Below are 13,602 nucleotides of genomic sequence, written 5' to 3' on the forward strand. Positions count from 1 at the left end.
AAAGTTAACCTATCCTCATAAAAGAAAATAATAAATCATTTTTTAGATTTATATTTATCAAATGGAAAGTCAGAGTCCTTAATAAAAAACGTATTCCAAGAAGCAAATGATGTCAGGCATGGATTACTAATTTCAATAGTAAAAAAATGAATGACAATAAAAACACCATATATATATAATGTTATGTTTAAATGAATTTTCTACAGTTAGAAGAACAACATTGTATAGGGGTTCAGTGGCTGATCTAAGGTGCCAGATAATCAACTTGAAAATTTCTTAATATGAATTATTTCTGTGAATAAAAGACAGTTGGATAGCCCTATGACAAAATAAACAATTTCTTTTTCTTTAAATTCATTTTACATACCAACCACAGATCACCCTCTCATTCCTCCTCCTGCCCTACCCACTCTGTTTACCTCCCCCCACCCTGCCTTAAACTCCCTTATCCCCTTCTCCAACAAGGTAAGTTCTCCCATGCGGAGACAGCTAAACCTGGTACATTCAGTCCAGGGAGGACCAAGCCCCTCTCTGCTTTATCAGGGGTGAGCAAGGTGTCAGACCATGCACCAGGGATAGATCCCAATCACACTGCCAGGGGCCTCTCAAACAGACCCAGCTATACAACTGTCTCCCGTATGCAGAGGATCTAGTCTGGTCCCATGCAGGTTCCACAGCTCTCAGTCTAAAGTTCATGGGTTCCTTTGAGCTTGGTTCAGTTGTCTCTGTAGATTTCCCCATCATGATCTTGACCTCCCTTGCTCATGTAATCCCTCTTCCATCTCTTTGACTAGACTCCCAGAGCTCTGCCTGGTGCATGGTTGTGGATCTCTGCATCTGCTTCCAGGCTCTATGATGACAGTTAGGATATTCACCAATCTGATTACCAGGGTAGGCCAGTTCAGGCACCCTCTCCACTATTGCTAGTAGTCTAATCTGGGATCGTCCTTGTGGATCCCTGGGAATTTCCCTAGTATCAGGTTTCTCCCTTACCACATAATGTCTTCCTCTGTCATGGTATTTATTTCATTGCTCTCCCACTCTGTCCCTTACCTCAAACTATATAAAATGTTCATTAAAAATGGATCATAATATTAACTTCAGATCAAAACACTTAATACAATGGAGAGTATGGAGGGCAAACAGACATAGCACACACACACACAAAGTATCATGCAAAGGAAAACCAAAACTTGGTAAATTGGACCTCAATAGTTAAAATGTTGGTTTCCAGTGGTGGGACTGGGACACTAACTCTGCCACAAAAACTATGACCTAAAATTTGTCCTGCTCCAGAATGTGCTAGGTATTTAAAGGTGGCACAGAATTTGTGGGAGTGGCCAACTAATGACTGGTCCAACTTGAAGTCCACTCAACTGAGAAAGAGTCCATTCCTGACACTGCTTGTATGGCCAGGAACCAGAGGCTGGATAGCCCAGGGACCTAGGATAGAACAAAACAACAATAACAAAAAAGGTAAATGAAATGATTCCTAATGATACTCTATTATAACTATAGATTGGTGCCTAATCCAGTTGTCAACAGAGGGGCTTCACCCAACAACTGATAAGAGCAGATGCAGAGTCCCACAGCCAAAAGTTAGGTGGAGCTTGGAGAACCCAGCAAAAGAGAAGAAGGAAGTATTATAGGAGATGGAGGGGTCAAAGATACCAGAGAACACAGTCTACAGAATTAAACAGGCTGGGCTTCTAGCGGCTCACAGAGATGAAAAGGACAATGAGGTAGCCTGTTTGGGTCTCAGATAGGTCCTCTGCATATATGCTATGGTTGTAGAGCTTAGTGTTCTTGTGGGACCCCTAACAGTGGAAGTGTATGTGTGTGTGAGGGTGCATGTCTCTGACCCTTTTGCTTACTCCTGGCCACTTTTCCTCCAATAGGTTGCCTCATCCAGCCTTGACATGAGGGTTTGTGCCTACTCTTATTACAACTTGTTGTGCCATGTCCATTTGATATCTCTTGGAGGCCTGCTCTTTTCTGAAGGAAAATGGAGAAGGAATGGATCTAGGGGGAAGGGGAGGTGGTGGTAGGGGGCCGGGGAGGAGTAGAGAGAGGGTAAACTGCAATCCAGATGTAATGTATGAGAGAAGATTAATATAGAGAGAAAGAGACAGAGAGAGGGAGAAAATAAAAAAACATTATTAAAAAGATAGGAACGTAAGGTATACACTTTGAAACATAATAATTATATATTTGAAATACGTCTTGCTTCTAGAATACAAAAAGAATGCTTAAAACTTAATAAAATATACTAATTTTAAAAATGGATAAATTTTTGAGTAGCAGTTTCAGCAAAAAAAGATATTAAGACAATCAATATGTATATGATATTAAGCTCTGTGTCTTTGTTTGAGGATGTCACTCACAAGAAGATTTATTATATACTTAATAGAAACATGGTAATTAAAAAGATGATATGAAATTGTTAATATGTGCAGACACTATAATCCTCATGCAATGCTGGTGGAAATATAAAATGAAATCAATGCTGTGGAAGAAAGCTGGATAGTTTCTTAACTCATACTCCATACATTTGTATCAGACCAAGGTATAACACAAAATGTCCACATAAAATATTAATCATGTTTGTTGAATGACTAGTACTGATAGATTAAAGCTATTAACAATCTTAACATCCCTCAATGGCAAATATAACAATATTGTCTCCACAAAAATAAAATATTGTTTAGTAATTTAAATGCAACAGGAGTTGCATGTACTTATATTACCTTACTACTGATGCTGTAACACAACAGAAAATTTAATTATTAGTGATACCTAAAGTAGCAATATTACAACGTGAACTTGTATTTGAGGCAGGATCACAGATCAAAAACTACAACAAACTTGACCTATCTTTATGGAGATGCTGGGGAGACAGCTTGTTAGAATGCATTTTATAAGCCCAAGAGCCTGCCATCATTCCTAATTTCATTGTAGATTTTTACTCTCAAAGCCAGCAATGGCCAATGAAGACTTTCCATGTCTCTTCATTTGACTTTTCTGCTTCACAAATCAGTAACTAAAGACATGTATGGCTATCCTGTGAACACTGAATATTTCTGGGTACTCCCCTGTCCTAGTTGGGGTTATCATTGCTGTGGTGAGACACCATGACCAAAGCAATTGAGGCAGTAAAGGGTTTATTTCACATAAACTTCCATGTCACTGTTCATAACTGAAGGACGGGAACTTGAACAGGGCAGCAATCTGGAGGCAGGCCATGGAGGGGTGCTGCTAGTATGCTTGCTCTTCTTGGCTTCCTCCTCCTGCTTTGTTATAAAACTCAGGACCACCAGCCCAGGGGTGGCATCGTCCATAATGGGCTGGACCCTCCCCCAACAATCACTAATCAAGAAAATGTCCTACTGGCTTGCCTAAACCCAATATTATGGAGGCATTTCCTCAATGGAGGCTCCCTCCTCTCTGATTAATCTAGCTTGTGTCAAGTTGACATAAAACCAGCTAGCACTTTCCCTTAGTTTATTAACAGTTACAAAATAGACCCAGTAACATTTACTCTTTTCTTTCTTCTTTTCACTATAACATAAAATGCTTGGCTTCTGGCAAGTAGGGTATATAGTATCTTTAGGAAGCACTTGCTTTACCTCCCTCATGAAACTTATCACGGTACCTCTAGAGTATCCTGTTAACGGAAAGAAGTCCTGTGGAAAAGATAACTATTGTGTGCTTCCATTCACAGTAATACACTCAAAGGTAATTACTTGTACAGCAGAAAACATACCAAAGCTTTCTATATTTTCAACTTAAATTAATCACAAATGAGTATAAAAATACACTTGGGGGAGTTACAGGTAGGTTTTAAAACTGAACTACATTGGTCTTAGAAAATTTTAGTAATTTACTAAAGTCATTACATTTATCATATAATCTATGATTCTCATGGTTTATAAATGATGCCTCAAGTTGCTATTTTAAAACTATGGCTACACATTAGATGGGGCAGTCATTTGTCTTAAAGAATTAGAACAGGCCTGAATTCTTCATTGCTATGACAAAATCTTTGCCAGATACAACTGAAGAAGAAGAAAAAATGTTCTCTACTCTAGTTTCAGGTGTGTTTCAACTACTCATGGAGGGAAGGCATGGCCTTGGGATTGGCTCACTTGGGGCTGTGAGAAGGTAGTGGAGATATTTGCATAGTTGTAGCCTAGTAAGCATAATAAAGGAGGGTAGAACCTGGAATGGGCACCTACCTAGCCTTCAACTTCCCATCCCCTCATGGCCTACTTCTGCTAGCATGGATCCATAGCCTTTGAAATACCAGCACCAGTGAGGATCCAGCCTTTAAATCATAAGACTAGGAGGTATACTTCAGATTCTGATGATAGCGTTGCCTTCTCCATAGGGAAACTGCTTGTAAAAAATTTGAAAAAAAAAAAAAAACAGAATGAAGTCAAATATATCAAAAGGTATAGATTTCAATTTTTCAATTGTCAGATAAATTGTAAAATAAGGCCGACTTTTGAATAAATCTATACATTTTTTTATTTTATAATTCTAAAATGAGGGTTTTTGCTGCTGTTGAACTGTAACGGAGGAATGTCTTGCCCTAGCTTTGAAAAATATATCATTTAACAAAGTCAAAAAGGTTATTGAGAATACATTATGCGGAAGACTTCGACTTCCAGAAAATAATGACAGTGACATTCAGTCTTTGAATATTTATGGTAAAACACATTTTGAGAAATCTGCTCCTGAAATTCTTCAATATGGAATAATAATGAGGAGGCAAGTGGGCAACTATGGAAATGGTGATAGGCCCAACAACTGAATGCAGTAGAGGCACACAGAGTTTACTGCATTTAACGCCTTACATTGCAAATCTCAGCTGACTCTTTCTACCCTAAATTAATTTTTTTAAATTCAATTTCTTTTTGTTGTTCTTGTTCTTTCCTCTGTCTTTTTATTTTTTTTATTTTATAATTTAATTTAATTTTGCATATCAGCAACAAATTCCCCTGTCCTCCCTCCTCCCGTGCCCCCCCAACTCTCTCCCCAACCCATCCCCCATTCCCATCTCTTCCAGGGCAAGGACTCCCCTGGGGATTCAGTTTAACCTGGTAGATTCAGTCAAGGCAGGTCCAGTCCCCTCCTCCCAGGCTGAGCAAAGTGTCCCAGCATAGGCCCCAGATTCCAAACAGCCAGCTCATGCTCTAAGGACAGGTCCTGGTCCCACTGCCTGGGTGCTTCCCAAACAGTCCAAGCTAATCAACTGTCTCATTTATTCAGAGGGCCTGATCCAGTTGGGGGCTCCTTAGCTATTGGTTCATATTTCATATGGTTCCACTAGTTTGGCTATTTGTCCCTGTGCTTTCTCTCTTTTCCCTGAGGAAACAAAATTGCTATCTTTCTAATATAACATAGATCTAAGTAGAAACCCCTTGTAATTTGCAATCATTCCAAAGAACTCAAAGCTGCAATTCCCTCTGTTTGATACTCTATCTGCAGCTCCTGGACACTCCCCAAGCCTTATAAGTAAGAACAGTGCAGAAGGCAACCTTTACAAGGAGCTGAAACTCCTGGAGAATTGAATGTGTTGGCTGCCACCAAATGAAGTTCCAGACTGTGCCACTGGAGTCCATGGGATTCCACTACTATTCAGTCCTTGCAGGACCCCAACACATCCCTGCAGGCAATACAGTAAGGCTCTGCAATTCAGTAACCCAAAAAGGTTATGGCCTTGATTTACAAAGAGGTAGTTTTAAAGCATCATTTTTCTAAGCCATAGTATGTGAGAACCTGTGACCAAATGGACTGCATGCTAAATGTAGAGTGGAAGGCAAGCATGAAAATATTTCCAGAATTTCAAAGGGATGGATATTTGGAAATCACAGATGCATCAGCAAATGCATGTTTACCAAATCATGTTATTCTTTTATTGGGAACAATTTACCTTTGACAGTGACCTGTGATATTGAAAATTAGTCATTCTCGGTAGAGTATAAAGTGAAATAATGGATCTAATAGTAGTTATTTCAAGTTAGCTCTGTTTCAAACTTAAGTCGAATAAACATCAGAAAGATTTCTTTCGGTTGTTTGTTTTGCAGTTAGGGGAGCAAGCTTTGTACACTATAAATGCGGTCACATTTTCTACCTTTTCATGGAAATGCGTAAGGTTAAGAAACTCATTTGTTTTTGTGCTATTGAAATATGAAAATAAATAAATAAAATTATTTAAACTCTTCGCTAATTTCAAAATGATTACAAACTGAATGCCAAAATAAGGAGGTAACTCTTCGCATAAAGAGGCTAATCATGGTTAATTGTTTTTCTATTCATTCTGATGATAATAGCCATTACAACCTCATTTGAAATATGTAGATGTAATATGCAATTATTACAAGATCCAGTTTTCCAAAACCTCAAACATATGACTAAGATAGCATTCAGCCCTGTTTATTAGTGAGGCTGCCAACCTGGTTCATTTTCAAAAGAAAAATAATTGTGTAGCTCTAGTCCATTTGTGTTTACATGCACATATTTTCTCTTTCTGTGAGCTGATATAATGACTATATTCTAAACTGACCTGTTTACTGTTGGAGAAAGCAGTAGGTGGCTGTCACTATTGTTTGGAAATTTATGAAGAAATGGGGCACAAAATCAAAAGGAATTAATTCTAGCCCATTTTGTCCCCTTTCAGTTGAAAATTACAATCCCTGGGCAATTGTGCAAAATGCAGTCTTCTGCAGATCTGGGAAAATGTTGTGCATTTAACTTCTACTAATGGGAGATTCTCACTCAGATCATCACACCAGTAATTGAGAATCCTCCTTTATAAGGAATTAAAAGAAGATTTGGAGTTGACTTTGACCTCTGTGGAGGTTAGAACTATTTTAAAAATATCCCTCGTGTGAACACATTCAAACTATAGATTTTGTTGCCTTCAAATCATATAGGAGAAGTGATTACAGATTCAATGAAAGGGAGTGCCAACTCTCCCAGCAAGTCCTATCCTTTCATTAAGGCTTTCCTCTGAAATAACAAGACAGGCCTGTTACTTCTCCTTTGTATTTGAAGAGTTTGCCATTGAACCCTCTTGTCTCTTACCTTTATCCTTCTTATTATCACAACATATTACAGGCAGCTACCTTTCTTGTGTGCCATTTTACTGGTGACCCTGAAATGGTTAGCCCATAAAACTTTCTCTGCATGAAAAGGTACTATAATCTCCCTTATCCCAGGGAAGAATCTCTGCTGGCCTAGTTCTCTCTCAATCTTCAGGCTTCTCTTTGCTCACACATTACCAAACACGAATTAGTAATCTCTTAGTTTCCAGGGCTACCACTACAAAAATCAATCTCAGTCTTTTCTGATTTTAATGGATTGGTCCAATTGTCTCCTGGAAAACATTCTCTGTAGTGGGTAGCCATATTTCTCTTTGGTTTCTCTGAAACTTTAGGCTATGTAAGGAATTTCTTTTCAACATCAGCTTCCTTCACCTATGTATTCTGATACAACCTGTATGATGGAGCTTCAGAGAGAAATGCCAAGAGACACACAGAGGCAATTTTATTAATCTTCTTGAACTTCAGAACCAGCACCAAGTACTTGCTTCATGATGTTAGATGGAGCTTTATCCATCCATTACATCCACTCTCCCACACACTTCCTATAGACAAATACTAGAATCTGATGCTTTCTTGTTTCTGAAAGGGTTGTGCTTGACGGGGCAGAAGTCATTAAATAGTTAGGTAAGAAGTCAACGAACTATATTAGTACAATTTCTTTTATAAATCTAGGCAGTAGTCATATTTGACTGTGAGTGGGAAATGTAATGCTGGTCCAGAAAATGTTAATTCCATTGCCTAGTGTGTTTTTAATTCAATTACTGAAAAGCTCGTGCAGTGACTGCTAGTTTATTTCTTTAACTTTTCATCCTAATAAATAATGAAATATTTACTGGAAAGAGATGTTGTTAACGCAGCTCTAAGCACTGTTTAAACTTTTAAGCTTTTCTAGGAAATTTTTAATATCCCAAATCAATCAACTTAAATTCCTCTAATGCACAATTCTTAAAACCATTTACTATGATTAGCTCACCTTAGACCTCTTCTTTGGTTTAAGTGTGACAACATTTCAGTTGAAATCTCCAATTAAAAATTCCAAGCATGAGCCTTGCAGCTCAAGTAATCTGCTATGTGTCTTTTGACAGTATAAACATGTGTAGCATCCCCTGAGGATTGAGCTGAATGAAGTACAGCATAGACCATGGAGGTCAGTTTGCCTTTGCTATGACCTTCTCTATCAACAATGTAGGGTGTACTCATAAGTGAAATCAATCAAACAAATGATCCTCAAAGGACTGACATAAGTACAAATGATTGTTCTCCTGAATTTCTCTGCCTTATAAAACATATTGTACTGCAGACTGATTTATGAATACGAGAAAGTGCTTACACTTATTAACGAAAATTGCAAAATTGATTTCACTCAAACCCAAAGAAATCACTAAAGATTCAAAGTAAGAAGGAAAACTGCAGGGAGACAGCTGAATACCTACAATTTTATGTTCCAATTAATTTCTCAGCGGAAAAAATAGATGTATATTCTTGTTAAATAATTTACGTTAAAAGCACAAATATGTGCATTTTATATGGTGAATAAAGAATGGAGGCAATTAAATGGTAGATGTAATTATTTGAGCCAAACTTTCCTCTAAGTTAAAGGTGGTAATTTTCAAATGAATTACTAACAGATTTCATAGAATCATAAACACCCTAAAAAGTATTTCAGAATTGACATAATTATCATATTTATAAATGCTAATAAATTCACATGTTAGTTTGAGAGTAGAAATAGAAAACTGCTCATAAATTGTCTGATGGCTGGATTAGAAAACATATGTATTTTTGGAGTTTTTTCACTATAATAAAATTATCTAAATATATGAAGCTCTATTTCTTTAAAAGACCAGGGACATTTTTAGTCATGAAAAATATTGACAAGCATAATATCATTGTGGTAAAGGGTTAATAGGGTGATGTATTAAAGCTCAATTTTAAGCAAAATAAAAACAAAGCATTTCTAAGATTCTAAACTCCAAAACTGAGTGAAAATATCTAGCAAAATTAACACGGGATTAAAATAAATGCGTTTGGCAAGAGGATGAGTTGAATCTGGGGTTTCTAAACTATTAGGCCCTTCTTCATCTAGCCGTACTTCTCTCACAGGAATGGTTTGGGAAGTCCTCAACGTAAGTCCCTCCATGCTGAACGATTAGCACCGCGTTTTACCCACATACCCTGCACTTGTTATCTTTCTGTCATTTTAACAGTTCTTGGATTTAAACATGTATGTAGTCCTCTTGGCATGAATGTGAGAAACTACCTTCTTTTCAACCACAGGTTAGTCTTAAGGCGACACATTGGTATCAGTTTCCTTGGTGGTGATCCGTTTAGTAATTTTATTAGAGTCCTAATGTACGTGTCTATCGTGATGAGAAACTGGCTGGTGGGTCAAAAGAAGAGTTTCTTGCTTTGGAAATTGTGGAAACTGAAAAAAAGGGTTGATTTCTGAATCTTACTCTCATTGCTTCTCTAAGATACTCTGAATTGGTGCAGTTGTTTTACTGCAGATTGAAATAATGGCAGAACCATAAAAACATGGAACTGCAGAATCAGTTTTTTAGGTTTAGTTTCTGTTTTGTGAAATAATAAATTTATTATATTGAAAATTACTTTAATTTTATTTTTCTGTTATTCTTCACAGAAGCTTTCTCAATGGTATCAGCGCACATTGTCTTCAAAGACTTGGACCATAGCTGTGGTTACTGGTGAAAGATAAAGTGACATGGTAGTTTATCACAAGTTCAGATGTCCCAGAAGAAGCCTTCAAATAATCCAGGTGACGTATCCTAGGCCCCAGGAAATGATAACAAAAATTGATTGCGAAGATCGTCTAAAATAAAACCTCTACAGTGAAGGTAATGACGGAATGAGGAAAGGACTGCAAAGCAGAAGGATGGCTGTGTTAGCTACCCCTTGTCTCTGAGATTAATACACTACACAGGGAATTCAGAACACTAAGGACCCACCATCGCCTAATCAGTAAGTGCACAGAGATGAGTTGCCCAGACAGTTGTTAAAAAAAAATGAAATTTAAATAGAAAAGAAGTCTATGACAAAATGGTGTCCATCTTCCATCTGGGAAACCCAAATGGAAGCTCTACTGAAATTTTATCTCACTTTAATCGGAATAGTTGTCAACAAGAAACCAAATGACAATAGTAGAGGGAAATGTAAATTAGTGTATCCACTTTGGGAGTGAGTAGGAATGTTCCTTAGGTTATAAAAACAGAACCACCACAGGATGCAGCTGTACCTCATCTGGGTAGTTACATATAGGAATTCCATTCAGCACAGTGCAGGGCTTCCTGCACACTCATGGTAAGTGCAGTATTTTTCATAACAAATGATTTATGGAATTGGTCTAGGTGTTCACCATTAGATTAGAGAATAACAAAATGATGTGAGTATGCTTAATTCAGTACTATTCAATTGTTAAAAAGAATGAACTGTAATTTTCAAAAGAAGAAAATGGATAGAACTGGAAATCATTATACTAAGTGGAAGATGCCAGGACCAGGAAGACAAATATCATCTTTTCTTTCATATGCACTCTAGACCTAAATTTTTTTTTTTTTCCGAGACAGGGTTTCTCTGTGTAGTTTTGCGCCTTTCCTGGAACTCACTTGGTAGTCCAGGCTGGCCTCGAACTCACAGAGATCCACCTGGCTCTGCCTCCCGAGTGCTGGGATTAAAGGCGTGCGCCACCACCGCCCGGCTAGACCTAAAATTTAATATTAAGACTTGAGAGAAGAGTGGGGGCTATTTAGATAAAGGATGGGGTCCAAGACAGGGTAAAGAGTATGTGTGAATAAGACCAAATTACATGCTATGAATACATGATTATTTCATAATGAAACTCATAATTTCAATTTGAAGAGAAAAACTAAGTGAAAAGTATGGGTCAAGACTGACCTGTAGTGGGTAGCCATTCCAGCTTTGATCTGAAGTTTCAACCCCCATGGAGACTTCGGCAACCGTCACGCCTACAAGGCGGGGCCAAGGGAGGCGCCTGGAGACCTGAGATCTGGATGGGCGGTGCTCTCACTTGGTTCCCGGACCTTGGACGGTGAAGGTGGGCCAAGCAGAGCTCCAGAGAACACCGCTGGACTGCGATACACCTTCCCCAGACCCCGCGACCTACCGATCCCTTAACTTGTAAGTTACGCCACTAAATAAATCTCCTTTTAGCTACGTGGAGTGGCCATAATAATTACACCAATATCTCCTCACTTGGTTCCGGTTTGTAGGCGTGACGGTTGCGGAAGTCTCAATGGGGGTTGAAACTTCCAGATCAAAGCTGGAATGGCTACCCACTACAGGTCAGTCTTCTGTGATTTCTTTATCAAGTTCTTAGCATTTTAGTGAAATACAAATAAATGGAACAAAGATTTTTGAGACCAAGTTTCTCTATTTTGCTCAGAATGAGTTTGACGTTGTTATTTTCCTGCCTCGGTCCCCTGGTATCAGGAAAAGGAATTCTGAGAAGAAAGGTGTTTCCAGAAGAGTGGAATATCTTACCACGAGATTTAAAAAGGAAGGAATAATACCTAGGAAGAAGTGAAATATTTATAAAGCAAGTTTACCATGCAGCAAAAACTCACAGGCTCTAATTTACAGAAGAAGCATAAGCCAAATGAATTATTTTTTAAAGAAAAAAAGCATTCTGAAAAACGTGATTGAGAAAGTTGATCAGAAAACAACCATATTAATAAAGCTAGGACAATCTGATTAGATTTCATATAAATAATGCTTGAAAGGCTGTTTCATGCTGGACTGCTCATTACCCTGGTAATTAGACTTTTCCTTTATGCTAACGTTACTGTTTTTCTTAAGTGATAATTTTAAAAGATAACAGATGTTGGTAAGGATATTGGCAGGAATGTGGGTTGATATAGCTATTCCAGAAAACAGTATAAAGTTTCTAAAGAAATTAATATGAGATCAGAATTGTGATTTAGTAATCCCTCTTCTGGTCAGAAACCTTAAAGAAATGGAATCACTGCCATGTAAAGCTTTGTACAGCCTCATGTCCTCTGAATGCTCAGTTATAGTAGCCAAGGTTCTCAAATATTCTCTGTTGAGAGACGAGAATACAAATATGGTATACCAGAATATTATTCAATCCTAAAAGAACAAGCTTCTGCCATATGCCACACATAAATGAGCCTAGACATTATGCTAACCAAAAAAGAAAAAAAATCTATTATCTTCTGGGATAGAAAATCTGCAGAAATCCAAGTATACATAGATAGACACCAATATCTTTACGTAGAGAAAGAATGGAGAGAGGTGTAGGTCAGGGGACACAAAGTATCAGGTGTACAGAATAACTCCAGGTTTAATGTACAATATAAAGATTATAGCAAAAAAAGTGCCATTAGATGTTAGCTGTTTTGGAAATACTGAGGACTGACTGGTAACTGGAACAATACATACCTTAATTAGCTTAAGTATAATAGTTAGATTTTAACCTGCATGCATTCCACAATTTGCCATGAACCTTAAACTAATATAAGAAAAATTATAGTGATAGAGTCCCAATGATGTATATAGTAACAAACCCAGCAATGATACTATCAATTAGAGTTGAGCTCTGAGGTTCCAACCAATCCTTCTTTGGAGAAATGTTAGGGTGGAGAGACAAGGCAGAATTCTGAAGATATGTAACAATAATAGAGTATAAAATGAGATCCTGTTTAGCAAACAGAATCTGGGTTAGGCAGCATGCAAATAAGTGTGGACTGAATTGTACCCCCTGCAAAAATACATTAAAACCTCAACCCCAGAATCATACGTGATGACCACTGGAAAAGGAGTCTGAAGTGAGTTGTTAGGGCTGGCCCTACAGTATACAATACAAACTATGACTCGTGCTCCTAACAAGGGGAAACATAAACACAGAAGCAGACAGGCACAGGGAAAATCAACAGGTGGACAGGAAGCTAGAAATCAGGTCCTCATGTCTAAGAACACCAAAGATTGCTAGTAAACCACCACCAGCTGTTTAGGGTAGGTGGCAGATTCTCTCCTCCAGTTGCCAGAAGAAAACAACAGTGCTCATGCCAAATCTTCTGGCCCCTATAACTGGGAGTGAATAATTTCCATTGTGTAAGGCCAGCGGTGAAGGCAGTGGGAGGGCAGGTCAGAGTGGTCTTGCCTGTCTATGTGCTGATGCCTCTATCAGGAGTGACCAGGTAGGTCTACCTACCCCTTACCTGTCAGGCAAATAGGAGTCCAACACATTTTTACTTCATCTTTACTGTTTCCTCTTTCTTCTATGTGAATAAGTCATTTCAAATTCAGAGTGTTGGTATTCTGATTCATAAATTATTAAGGGTTCAAGGAGTCAAAATATGAGAGAGAGATATCAGGAATATCTGGGTCATTTTTTAAAAATACGTAGTTGGGCATCATCTCTCAGCAATATGAACAAGTGGTGGGGTCTATCTGTACATTTTAAGACTCTAAAATTAAATCTAAAAATGAGATTTCA

At 38.0% G+C, this 13,602-nt stretch overlaps 1 long non-coding RNA gene across 1 annotated transcript in view; it reads right to left on the minus strand.

Annotated features, from left to right (window-relative positions):
* The window catches only part of LOC131909113 (uncharacterized), an 84,869-nt gene extending 73,506 nt beyond the window's left edge, over positions 1 to 11,363 (minus strand). The window contains exon 1 of the long non-coding RNA XR_009378770.1: positions 11,022 to 11,363. This is a non-coding gene — a long non-coding RNA (uncharacterized LOC131909113). The remainder of the gene's footprint in view (positions 1 to 11,021) is intronic.
* Between the last annotated feature and the right edge of the window lie 2,239 nt (positions 11,364 to 13,602).

The sequence above is a fragment of the Peromyscus eremicus genome, chromosome 4 (assembly GCF_949786415.1).
Source record: "Peromyscus eremicus chromosome 4, PerEre_H2_v1, whole genome shotgun sequence".
In the NCBI taxonomy this organism is placed as follows: domain Eukaryota; kingdom Metazoa; phylum Chordata; class Mammalia; order Rodentia; family Cricetidae; genus Peromyscus; species Peromyscus eremicus.